Here is a 10,547-nt window from a genome sequence, read left to right as displayed (position 1 = left end):
TCCATTCTCCCTCATAAGAATTTTTTTAGTTTTCCTTAAAAAGGTATGAATTATGAACTATTATTCCCATTTTGATGATTTTTAAAAAGCCCAAAGTTCAGAGAGGTTGAGTAACTTCCCCAGGTCAGTGGACTAGTAAGTAGCTAATACCTTGTAGTCAATAGATACACTGAAAAAAATTTTTTTTCTGTTATTTTCCTGAGACCCTAATGCTCTAGGTCTTCTGATTGAGTTATCATTACTATTATTAGTGGTACACAATTGATCAAAATAACATAAAACATCACACATTTTGTTACATAATTAGCAAATAGGGAAAATAAAATAGACATGGAAACATATATATTTATGAAATATATGGAGCTTTGCATGTGTGTGTGTGTGTGTGTATGTGTAATGAATCCAAGTCCGTTGGTGAACATTGCTAAATGATACGGGGGTCCACATCAATTATGGACCTACTTGTGTTTTTATAGATATAAAGTCCTGAGAAAACATGTTCCTTTATATAAGTACATAAGAATGGAAGGACTTATTTTATTGGCAATGTTAGTCAATTCCTTAAACTCCTTCCAAGTAACGTGCTAAAATCACCTAAAGAGTGTTCTTTAAAAAAAATTGTTTTCAGTACTCTATCAGCCACCAATTCAGGTAGGATCAATAATTACCCAGTCATTAGAGTCATTCACTTTCTCAATATCTGGGAAAGCTCTATTAAAACTTAAGTGATTACACCACTTGCTCAGGTTTATGGAGCTAAAGTTAGATGAAACTGGGGTGAAAATGACAATTCCATAAAAAGGATTGTATATTCATGGCAGATGGCCAGAGAGATGGACATTTGTAAACTATTATATCCAGATGTACTAGCAATTTAATCTGGTAGATGAAATCAATTATCTTATAAATAAGCAACTGATGGAACTGAAAGAGCATAATAAATCTAAGAAAGAGGAGTTAATAAAATGAAGCAGTTTTTTCAAGTTCAGGATACTAGATTTTTGTGTATCAATAGTCATTGTTGTGTGCATTATTTACAGCAGAATCCACTACATTTTCCCCTAAAGTTAATGTAAATTTAAAAATATCTGGTAGAAACAAATAAGCAAGTATAGTAGCAGGTGCTAGTGAGGCTGTGTAGGTGGGGCAGAAGGGAGAAAAAGATACATTTCTTTTGGGAGAATAGAAACACAGGCACATTCTCGGGTAGCTCTAGGAAGGGATCTAAGTGAGAAAAGGAGATGTGGAACTAAATTCTCTTAAAACCACACAGGCCTGTGTTCAGGAAGTGCTCAAGCAGATTTGAGTACTCCTCAGGATTTGTCTATCCCCAGTCTGAAAACGCTTCTCCAAAACATGGAAAGTTACCTAAGCAGTGGATAGCTTCTCAGTGCTTGCCTGTCTATTTTTATTTTCCTTTCTGGAGATAAGTAAAATACTCCCATTTCCCCCACTATGGTTACCTCAAGTGAGGAAAAAACAGTGAATCTGAACTATCAATCCAAGAGTCAGATCTAATCTGATTAAATTGGATCTAATTTAAGAATCAAAGAGCTAACATTACATTAATAAGGCTGAGTAGTAGGTTCCTAATTCTGTGTGCTTATTTTTATTTTGTAATGTTCATGATTGCAAAAATCTGTGGAGAGGATTTTTCTTGGGGGAGGGGAGTCAAGACCCATTTAGGGTCTAAGAGGTCTCTATAGGGTCATTTGGCAATATTTGTCTAAATTATAAATCCATGTATTCTTTGACCCAGCAGTTCCAGGTCTAAGCACTTATTCTACAGATAGACTAAGACTATGTGCAAAGACTCCTGTGCAATGTTTATTGAAACATTGTGATAGCAAACAACAAGAATAAAAGTAAATGTCCATCAACATGGATTTAACTGAATAAAATTAGTGTACATCCATAGAACGCTATATGGAATTCCACCGTATGAATGTATCATTTATTCAATTAATCCCTATGAAGTACTTCCAAATACATTATCATGGAATGGTGTCTAGGATATGATATAAAAAGTAAGAAGCAGATCAATTTATATTGTACGCTTCTCTTTGCTTTCTTCTTTTAAATTAAACCTTTTAATAAGAGATAATTATACATTCATATGCAGTTGTAGAAAATAATACAAAGAGATCCCAGGTACTCTTTACCCAATTTCCCCCTGTGAAACCAGGATATTGACATTGATGAGACTCAAAATACAGAATAATTCCATCATCACCATTATCTTTTCTGTTGCTCTGTTATAGACACCCCCCCTCCACTGTTTTCCATTTCTCTAATTTTGTCGTTTCAAGAATGTTATATGGGTGAAATCATAAAGCATGTAATCCTTGGCATTGGCTTTCTTCCCTCAGCAACCTGGAGATTCATCCAGGTCGGTGTATATATCAATGATTTGTTTCTTCTTATTGCTGAGTAGTATTTCATGACATTTTAAGCATTCACCTGTTGAAGGATATAAGGACAGTTGCCAGTTAAGAGCTATGACAAATAAAGCTGACATAAACATTTATTTACAGGTTTGTATGTGAATGCAAGTTCTCATTTCTCTGGGATAAATGCCCAGGATTGCAATTGCTGGGTCATATGATAGCTACATGTTTAGCTTTGTAAGAAATTGCTAAACTGTTTTCCAGAATGGCTGTACCCTTTTGCATTCCCACTAGCAATGTATGAAGTGATCCAATTTCTCCATATCCTTGGCATTGCCGCTATTTTTTATTTTAGCCATTCTGAAGGGGCATGTAGTGATATTTCACTGTGGTATTAATCTGCATTTCTTTAATGTCTAATACTGTTGAATATCTTTCTGTGTCTTTGCTTGTTATCTTCTTTAGTGAAATTTCTCTTCCAGTCTCTTATCCATGTTGTACTTGGGTTTCTTGCTTCTTTTTAATTTTATGGGTCATGCTCTTAGTCTCAAATCAAATAACTCTTTGCCTAGCACTGTATTCCAAATTTTCTACTTCGCCATCCCCCAATGTTTTATGCTTTGTATTTATGACAATGGTCCATTTTGAGTTAATTTTTGGATAAGGTGTGAGACTTACTGCAAGGTTTATTTTCTTTGCTGCTGTATATCCAGTTACTTCAGCACCATTGTTGAAAAGTCTCTGTTTCCTCCATTGAATTGTTTTTGCACCTTTGTAAAAATCAGTTAGGCATATTTGTGCAGATTTATTTCTGTTCTCTGTGACCACACAGTCCTCCTCATCACTGTAGTTATACAGTAAGTGTAAAATCAGACAATGAATTCTATCCACTTTATTTGTGCTTTATCCAAATTGTTTTAGCTATTCTAGTTCTTTTACCTTTACTCTAGTTCCTGAATATCCATCTATATATTTAATTTTTTGTGGGAGGACTAATTGCTATCTTTACTATGTTGAGCCTTCCAATCTTTGAGCATGGTATGAACTGTCTATTTACATGGATCTTTGATTTGTTTCATTAGCATTGTGGGATTTTCAGCATATAAATCCTATACATGTGTTATTAGATTTATACCTACTTTTTTAAGCAATTATAAATGAAATTATATTTTGGTGTTCATGTGTTCCCTATTATATGGAAATACAATTTATTTTTAATATATTTATCTCATATCCTGCAACCTTACTGAACTAAATTATTAATTCTAGGAGGGTTTTTGGTGTGCATTGATTCCTTGGGATTCTCTATGTAGGCAATCATGTCATCTGTAAATAAGGATAGTTTTATTTATTCACTTCCAGTCTGTATGCCTTTTCTTTCCTCTTCTTGCCTGGCTAGAAGTTCTAGCATTATATTGAAAAAGAGTGGATATCCTTGCCTTGTCCCCAATGTTAGGAGGAAAGCATTCCATCTTTCACCATTAAGTTTATGTTAGCGGAAGGGTTTATAAATGTTCCTTATCAAACTGAGAAAATTCCCTTCCAGACCTATTTTTTGAAAGTTTTATCATGTATGTATGGATGTTTAATTTTGTCAATGCTTTTTCTGATTCGATTTATATGATCAAATGATATTTTTATCCTGTTAATATGATGGATAGATATTTGCATATTGAGCCAGTCTTACATTGTTACAATAAATCCTATTTTGTCACGGTAAATAATTATTTTCATATAATGCTGTTTAAGAAGTAAGAGAGAAAGAGAGAGAGAAGGAAAAAAGGAATGGAGGAGGGGAGGAGGGAGGAGGGGAGGAGGGAGGAGGGGAGGAGGGGAGGAGGGGAAGAGGGGAGGAAGAGAGTCCCAAAATGGCATTATTTTCCTTCGGGCCACCAAACCAAGACTTAATTGAAGGAATGTGATTTTTTTAACCAATTAATCTGAAATTTCCTGATTTGCACTGGTGAATGGATCTGGATGACAGACACCCACCCTGTCCTCCAAAGGAAGGTGACCCTGTCTGAAATAATCCTTTTTTTTCTTTTTCTAATAACTTTTATGTCCTGCCCCATTTCTGCCTATAAGAGTCTTCCCCTTTGTAACCGCTCCTCAAAACTCCTTTCTACTTGCTGTGTGGGATGGTGCCGATTTCATAAATCATTGAATGTAGCCGATTAGATCTTCAAATTGACTCAGTTGAATTTTGTTTATTAACTATGGTTAAGTTCTATTTGTTAATATTTTGTTACAGATTTTCATGGCTCAATTCATGACGGATTTTGGTCTACAGTTTTATCGTCTTGTGATGTCTTTATCTGGTTTTAATAATAATGACTTCATATATGCCACGGTAATAATAGCTTCATAACATGAGTTAGGATGTGTGCCATCTTCTATTTTCTGGAAGAGATTGTTTAGAATTGTTGTTAATTCTTTCAATGCTTGGTAGAATTCTCCAGTGAAGACACTGAGCTTGGACATATCTTTTTGCGGAGCAGGGTTTCTTTTTTTTCTTTTTTTTGTGGATAATTATTTTTTATTGAAGGGTAGTTGACACACAGTATTACATTAGTTTCAGGTGTACAACACAGTGATTCAACATTTATATACATGATAATTCTAGGTACCAGCTATCACCATACCAAGTTGTTACAATATATATATATATATATTTTTTTTTTTTGTGAGGGCATCTCTCATATTTATTGATCAAATGGTTGCTAACGACAATAAAATTCTGTATAGGGGAGTCAATGCTCAATGCACAATCATTAATCCACCCCACGCCTAATTTTCGTCAGTCTCCAATCTTCTGAGGCATACCAAACAAGTTCTTACACGGAGAACAAATTCTTACATAATGAATAAGTTACACAGTGAACATTACAAGGGCAGTCATCACAGAAACTATCGGTTTTGCTCATGCATTATGAACTATAAACAGTCAGTTCAAATATGAATACTCATTTGGTTTTTATACTTGATTTATATGTGGATACCACATTTCTCTCTTTACTATTATTATTTTTAATAAAATGCTGAAGTGGTAGGTAGATACAAGATAAAGGTAGAAAACAGAGTTTAGTGTTGTAAGAGAGCAAATGTAGATGATCAGGTGTGTGCCTGCAGACTATGTGTTAATCCAAGCTAGAAAACGGCAATAAAACATCCACGTATGCAGAATATTTCTCTCAGAACGGGGGGGTGAGGTTCTAAGCCTCACCTCTGTTGATAACCAATTTCTCACCTGATGACGCCCCTGCGACTGTGCCTGTCTTAGGTTGTTCCTCCCTTGAGGAATCTTACCCGTCTCTGGCTAACCAGTCATCTTCCAGGGCCATACAGGGAAATGTAAAGTTGGTAAGTGAGAGAGAAGCCTTATTGTTTGAAATGGTTAGCTTTTTATTTCTTTGCATATTTATGCCCTGTAGCTTCTATGCCCAGCATTTGTCTTGAGGTATCTTTACCACTTGGAAGAATTATGATACTCGGTAAATTTGATATGAGGCACGAATTCTATTTAAGGGTTGTAATTAGGAAGGAAGAAGAAAAGCGATAGAAGTAGCAGGCGGAAGAAAACATGGGAAGATTGATTATTTCTTTGACATATCTTCTTGTAGAGTAACTTCAGCATGTATACGTTTTAAGCTACTACTTAAATTGCGCACACACATTAACATAATAGGAGTATAGTTACATAACCAAAGCATATCTGTAATTACCAGCCATCTCCAGTGAAACCAAGAAAACCAGTTAGGCACCTTATGCATTTGTGAAAACTTATCTATGATATGGTGGATATTGTCCAACTGAACTTGAACAGTCTGAGAGAAATCAGACACATTAAAACAACCCATTCCTGAGGACTGTTCACATCCCTTATGTTCTTTTAACAGTAAATAGTCTGTAGTTGTAAGATTTTGGAGCGCTACAATTTGCACTTCTCCTAATTCTTGGTTGAGTTCCAACAGTATAGATCCACTCAAATTTGTTGTTTTACTGTACGCACAGGCCAGCTTACATATCTCCTTCATTCCCATGGCAAGTCCAGGAGCTGGTGGGATGAGTGCATCTACAGCTGTAGCAGTGCGTGGATCTTTGTTGGGGTTTTTTGATGATCATCTTCTGGCATGAGTCTTCCAGAGAGTGCTGATGTTGGAAGTTCTCTTTCTTACCGTATCTTAGTTCACTTTCGGGGTAGCCCAATTAGGCTTTGATCTTCTGTATAAATGCAAACAGGCCCTTTGCCTACACTTTTATATGCCCTTTATACCCTTGTGTAGAACTCATTGGAGGTCACCACACAGGAACTGCTTTTTTTTTTTTTTTGGTATCATTAATCTACACTTACATGACGAATATTATGTTTACTAGGCTCTCCCCTATACCAGGTCTCCCCTATAAACCCCTTTACAGTCACTGTCCATCAGCATAGCAAAATGTTTTAGAATCACTACTTGCCTTCTCTGTGTTGTACAGCCCTCCCCTTTCTCCCACCAACCCATGCATGCTAATCTTAATACCCCCCTACTTCTCCCACCCCCTTATCCCTCCCTACCCACCCATCCTCCCCAGTCCTTTTCCCTTTGGTACCTGTTAGTCCATTCTTGAGTTCTGTGATTCTGCTGCTGTTTTGTTCCTTCAGTTTTTCCTTTGTAGTTATATTCCACAGATGAGTGAAATCGTTTGGTATTCACTCCATCATTTGAATTTCTCCGCTTGGCTTGTTTCACTGAGCATAATACCCTCCAGCTCCATCCATGTTGCTGCAAATGGTAGGATTTGCCCTTTTCTTATGGCTGAGTAGTATTCCATTGTGTATATGCACCACATCTTTATCCATTCATCTATCGATGGACATTTAGGTTGCTTCCAATTCTTGGCTATTGTAAATAGTGCTGCGATAAACGTAGGGGTGCATTGGTCTTTCTCAAACTTGATTGCTGCATTCTTAGGGTAAATTCCTAGGAGTGCAATTCCTGGGTCAAATGGTAAGTCTGTTTTGAGCATTTTGATGTACCTCCATACTGCTTTCCACAAAGGTTGAACTAATTTACATTCCCACCAGCAGTGTAGGAGGGTTCCCCTTTCTCCACAGCCTTGCCAACATTTGTTGTTGTTTGTCTTTTGGATGGCAGCCATCCTTACTGGTGTGAGGTGATACCTCATTGTAGTTTTAATTTGAATTTCTCTGATAATTAGCGATGTGGAGCATCTTTTCATGTGTCTGTTGGCCATCTGTATTTCTTTTTTGGAGAACTGTCTGTTCAGTTCCTCTGCCCATTTTTTAATTGGGTTATTTGTTTTTTGTTTGTTGAGGCGTGTGAGCTCTTTATATATTCTGGACGTCAAGCCTTTATCGCATGTGTCATTTTCAAATATATTCTCCCATACTGTAGGGATCCTTTTTGTTCTATTGATGGTGTCTTTTGCTGTACAGAAGCTTTTCAGCTTAATATAGTCCCACTTACTCATTTTTGCTGTTGTTTTCCTTGCCCGGGGAGATATGTTCAAGAAGAGGTCACTCACGTTTATGTCTAAGAGGTTTTTCCCTATGCTTTCTTCCAAGAGTTCAATGGTTTCATGACTTACATTCAGGTCTTTGATCCATTTGGAGTTTACTTTTGTATATGGGGTTAGACAATGGTCCAGTTTCATTCTCCTACATGTAGCTGTCCAGTTTTGCCAGCACCACCTGTTGAAGAGACTGTCATTTCGCCATTGTATGTCCATGGCTCCTTTATCAAATATTAATTGACCATATATGTATGGGTTAATGTCTGGATTCTCTCGTCTGTTCCATTGGTCTGTGGCTCTGCTCTTGTGCCAGTACCAAATTGTCTTGATTACTATGGCTTTATAGTAGAGCTTGAAGTTGGGGAGTGAGATCCCCCCTACTTTATTCTTCTTTCTCAGGATTGCTTTGGCTATTCGGGGTCTTTGGTGTTTCCATATGAATTTTTGAATTATTTGTTCCAGTTCATTGAAGAATGTTGCTGGTAGTTTCATAGGGATTGCATCAAATCTGTATATTGCTTTGGGCAGGATGGCCATTTTGACGATATTAATTCTTCCTAGCCACGAGCATGGGATGAGTTTCCATCTGTTAGTGTCCCCTTTAATTTCTCTTAAGAGTGACTTGTAGTTTTCAGAGTATAAGTCTTTCACTTCTTTGGTTAGGTTTATTCCTAGGTATTTTATTTTTTTTGATGCAATTGTGAATGGAGTTGTTTTCCTGATTTCTCTTTCTGTTGGTTCATTGTTAGTGTATAGGAAAGCCACAGATTTCTGTGTGTTGATTTTGTATCCTGCAACTTTGCTGTATTCCGATATCAGTTCTAGTAGTTTTGGGGTGGAGTCTTTAGGGTTTTTTATGTACAGTATCATGTCATCTGCAAATAGTGACAGTTTAACTTCTTCTTTACCAATCTGGATTCCTTGTATTTCTTTGTTTTGTCTGATTGCCGTGGCTAGGACCTCCAGTACTATGTTAAATAACAGTGGAGAGAGTGGGTATCCCTGTCTAGTTCCCGATCTCAGAGGAAATGCTTTCAGCTTCTCGCTGTTCAATATAATGTTGGCTGTGGGTTTATCATAGATGGCCTTTATTATGTTGAGGTACTTGCCCTCTATTCCCATTTTGCTGAGAGTTTTTATCATGAATGGATGTTGAACTTTGTCAAATGCTTTTTCAGCATCTATGGAGATGATCATGTGGTTTTTGTCTCTCTTTTTGTTGATGTGGTGGATGATGTTGATGGACTTTCGAATGTTGTACCATCCTTGCATCCCTGGGATGAATCCCACTTGGTCATGTTGTATGATCCTTTTGATGTATTTTTGAATTCGGTTTGCTAATATTTTGTTGAGTATTTTTGCATCTACGTTCATCAGGGATATTGGTCTGTAGTTTTCTTTCTTGGTGGGGTCTTTGCCTGGTTTTGGTATTAGGGTGATGTTAGCTTCATAGAATGAGTTTGGGAGTATCCCCTCCTCCTCTATTTTTGGGAAAACTTTAAGGAGAATGGGTATTATGTCTTCCCTGTATGTCTGATAAAATTCCAAGGTAACTCCATCTGGCCCGGGGGTTTTGTTCTTTGGTAGTTTTTTGATTACCGCTTCAATTTCGTTGCTGGTAATTGGTCTGTTTAGATTTTCTGTTTCTTCCTGGGTCAATCTTGGAAGGTTGTATTTTTCTAGGAAGGTGTCCATTTCTCCTAGGTTTCCCAGCTTGTTAGCATATAGGTTTTCATAGTATTCTCTAATAATTCTTTGTATTTCTGTGGGGTCCGTTATGATTTTTCCTTTCTCGTTTCTGATACTGTTGATTTGTGTTGACTCTCTTTTCTTCTTAATAAGTCTGGCTAGAGGCTTATCTATTTTGTTTATTTTCTTGAAGAACCAGCTCTTGGTTTCATTGATTTTTGCTATTGTTTTATTCTTCTCAATTTTATTTATTTCTTCTCTGATCTTTATTATGTCCCTCCTTCTGCTGACCTTAGGCCTCATGTGTTCTTCTTTTTCCAATTTTGATAATTGTGGCATTAGACCATTCATTTGGGATTGGTCTTCCTTTTTTAAATATGCTTGGATTGCTATATACTTTCCTCTTAAGACTGCTTTTGCTGTGTCCCACAGAAGTTGGGGCTTAGTGTTGTTGTTGTCATTTGTTTCCATATATTTCTGGATCTCCATTTTCATTTGGTCATTGATCCATTCATTATTTAGGAGCGTGTTGTTAAGCCTCCATGTGTTTGTGAGCCTTTTTGCTTTCTTTGTACAGTTTATTTCTAGTTTTATGCCTTTGTGGTCTGAAAAGTTGGTTGGTAGGATTTCAATCTTTTGGAATTTACTGAGGCTCTTTTTGTGACCTAGTATGTGGTCTATTCTGGAGAATGTTCCATGTGCACTTGAGAAGAATGTATATTCTGTTGCTTTTGGATGTAGAGTTCTATAGATGTCTATTAGGTCCATGTGTTCTACTGTGTTGTTCAGTGCCTCCGTGTCCTTACTTATTTTCTGCCCAGTGGATCTATCCTTTGGGGTGAGTGGTGTGTTGAAGTCTCCTAGAATGAATGCATTGCAGTCTATATCCCCCTTTAGTTCTGTTAGTATTTGTTTCACATATGCTGGTGCTCCTGTGTTGGGTGCATATATATT

This window comes from Manis pentadactyla, chromosome 4 (assembly GCF_030020395.1).
Source record: "Manis pentadactyla isolate mManPen7 chromosome 4, mManPen7.hap1, whole genome shotgun sequence".
NCBI classification, from domain to species: Eukaryota; Metazoa; Chordata; class Mammalia; order Pholidota; family Manidae; genus Manis; species Manis pentadactyla.
Note: the sequence above shows the minus strand (reverse complement) of the source record.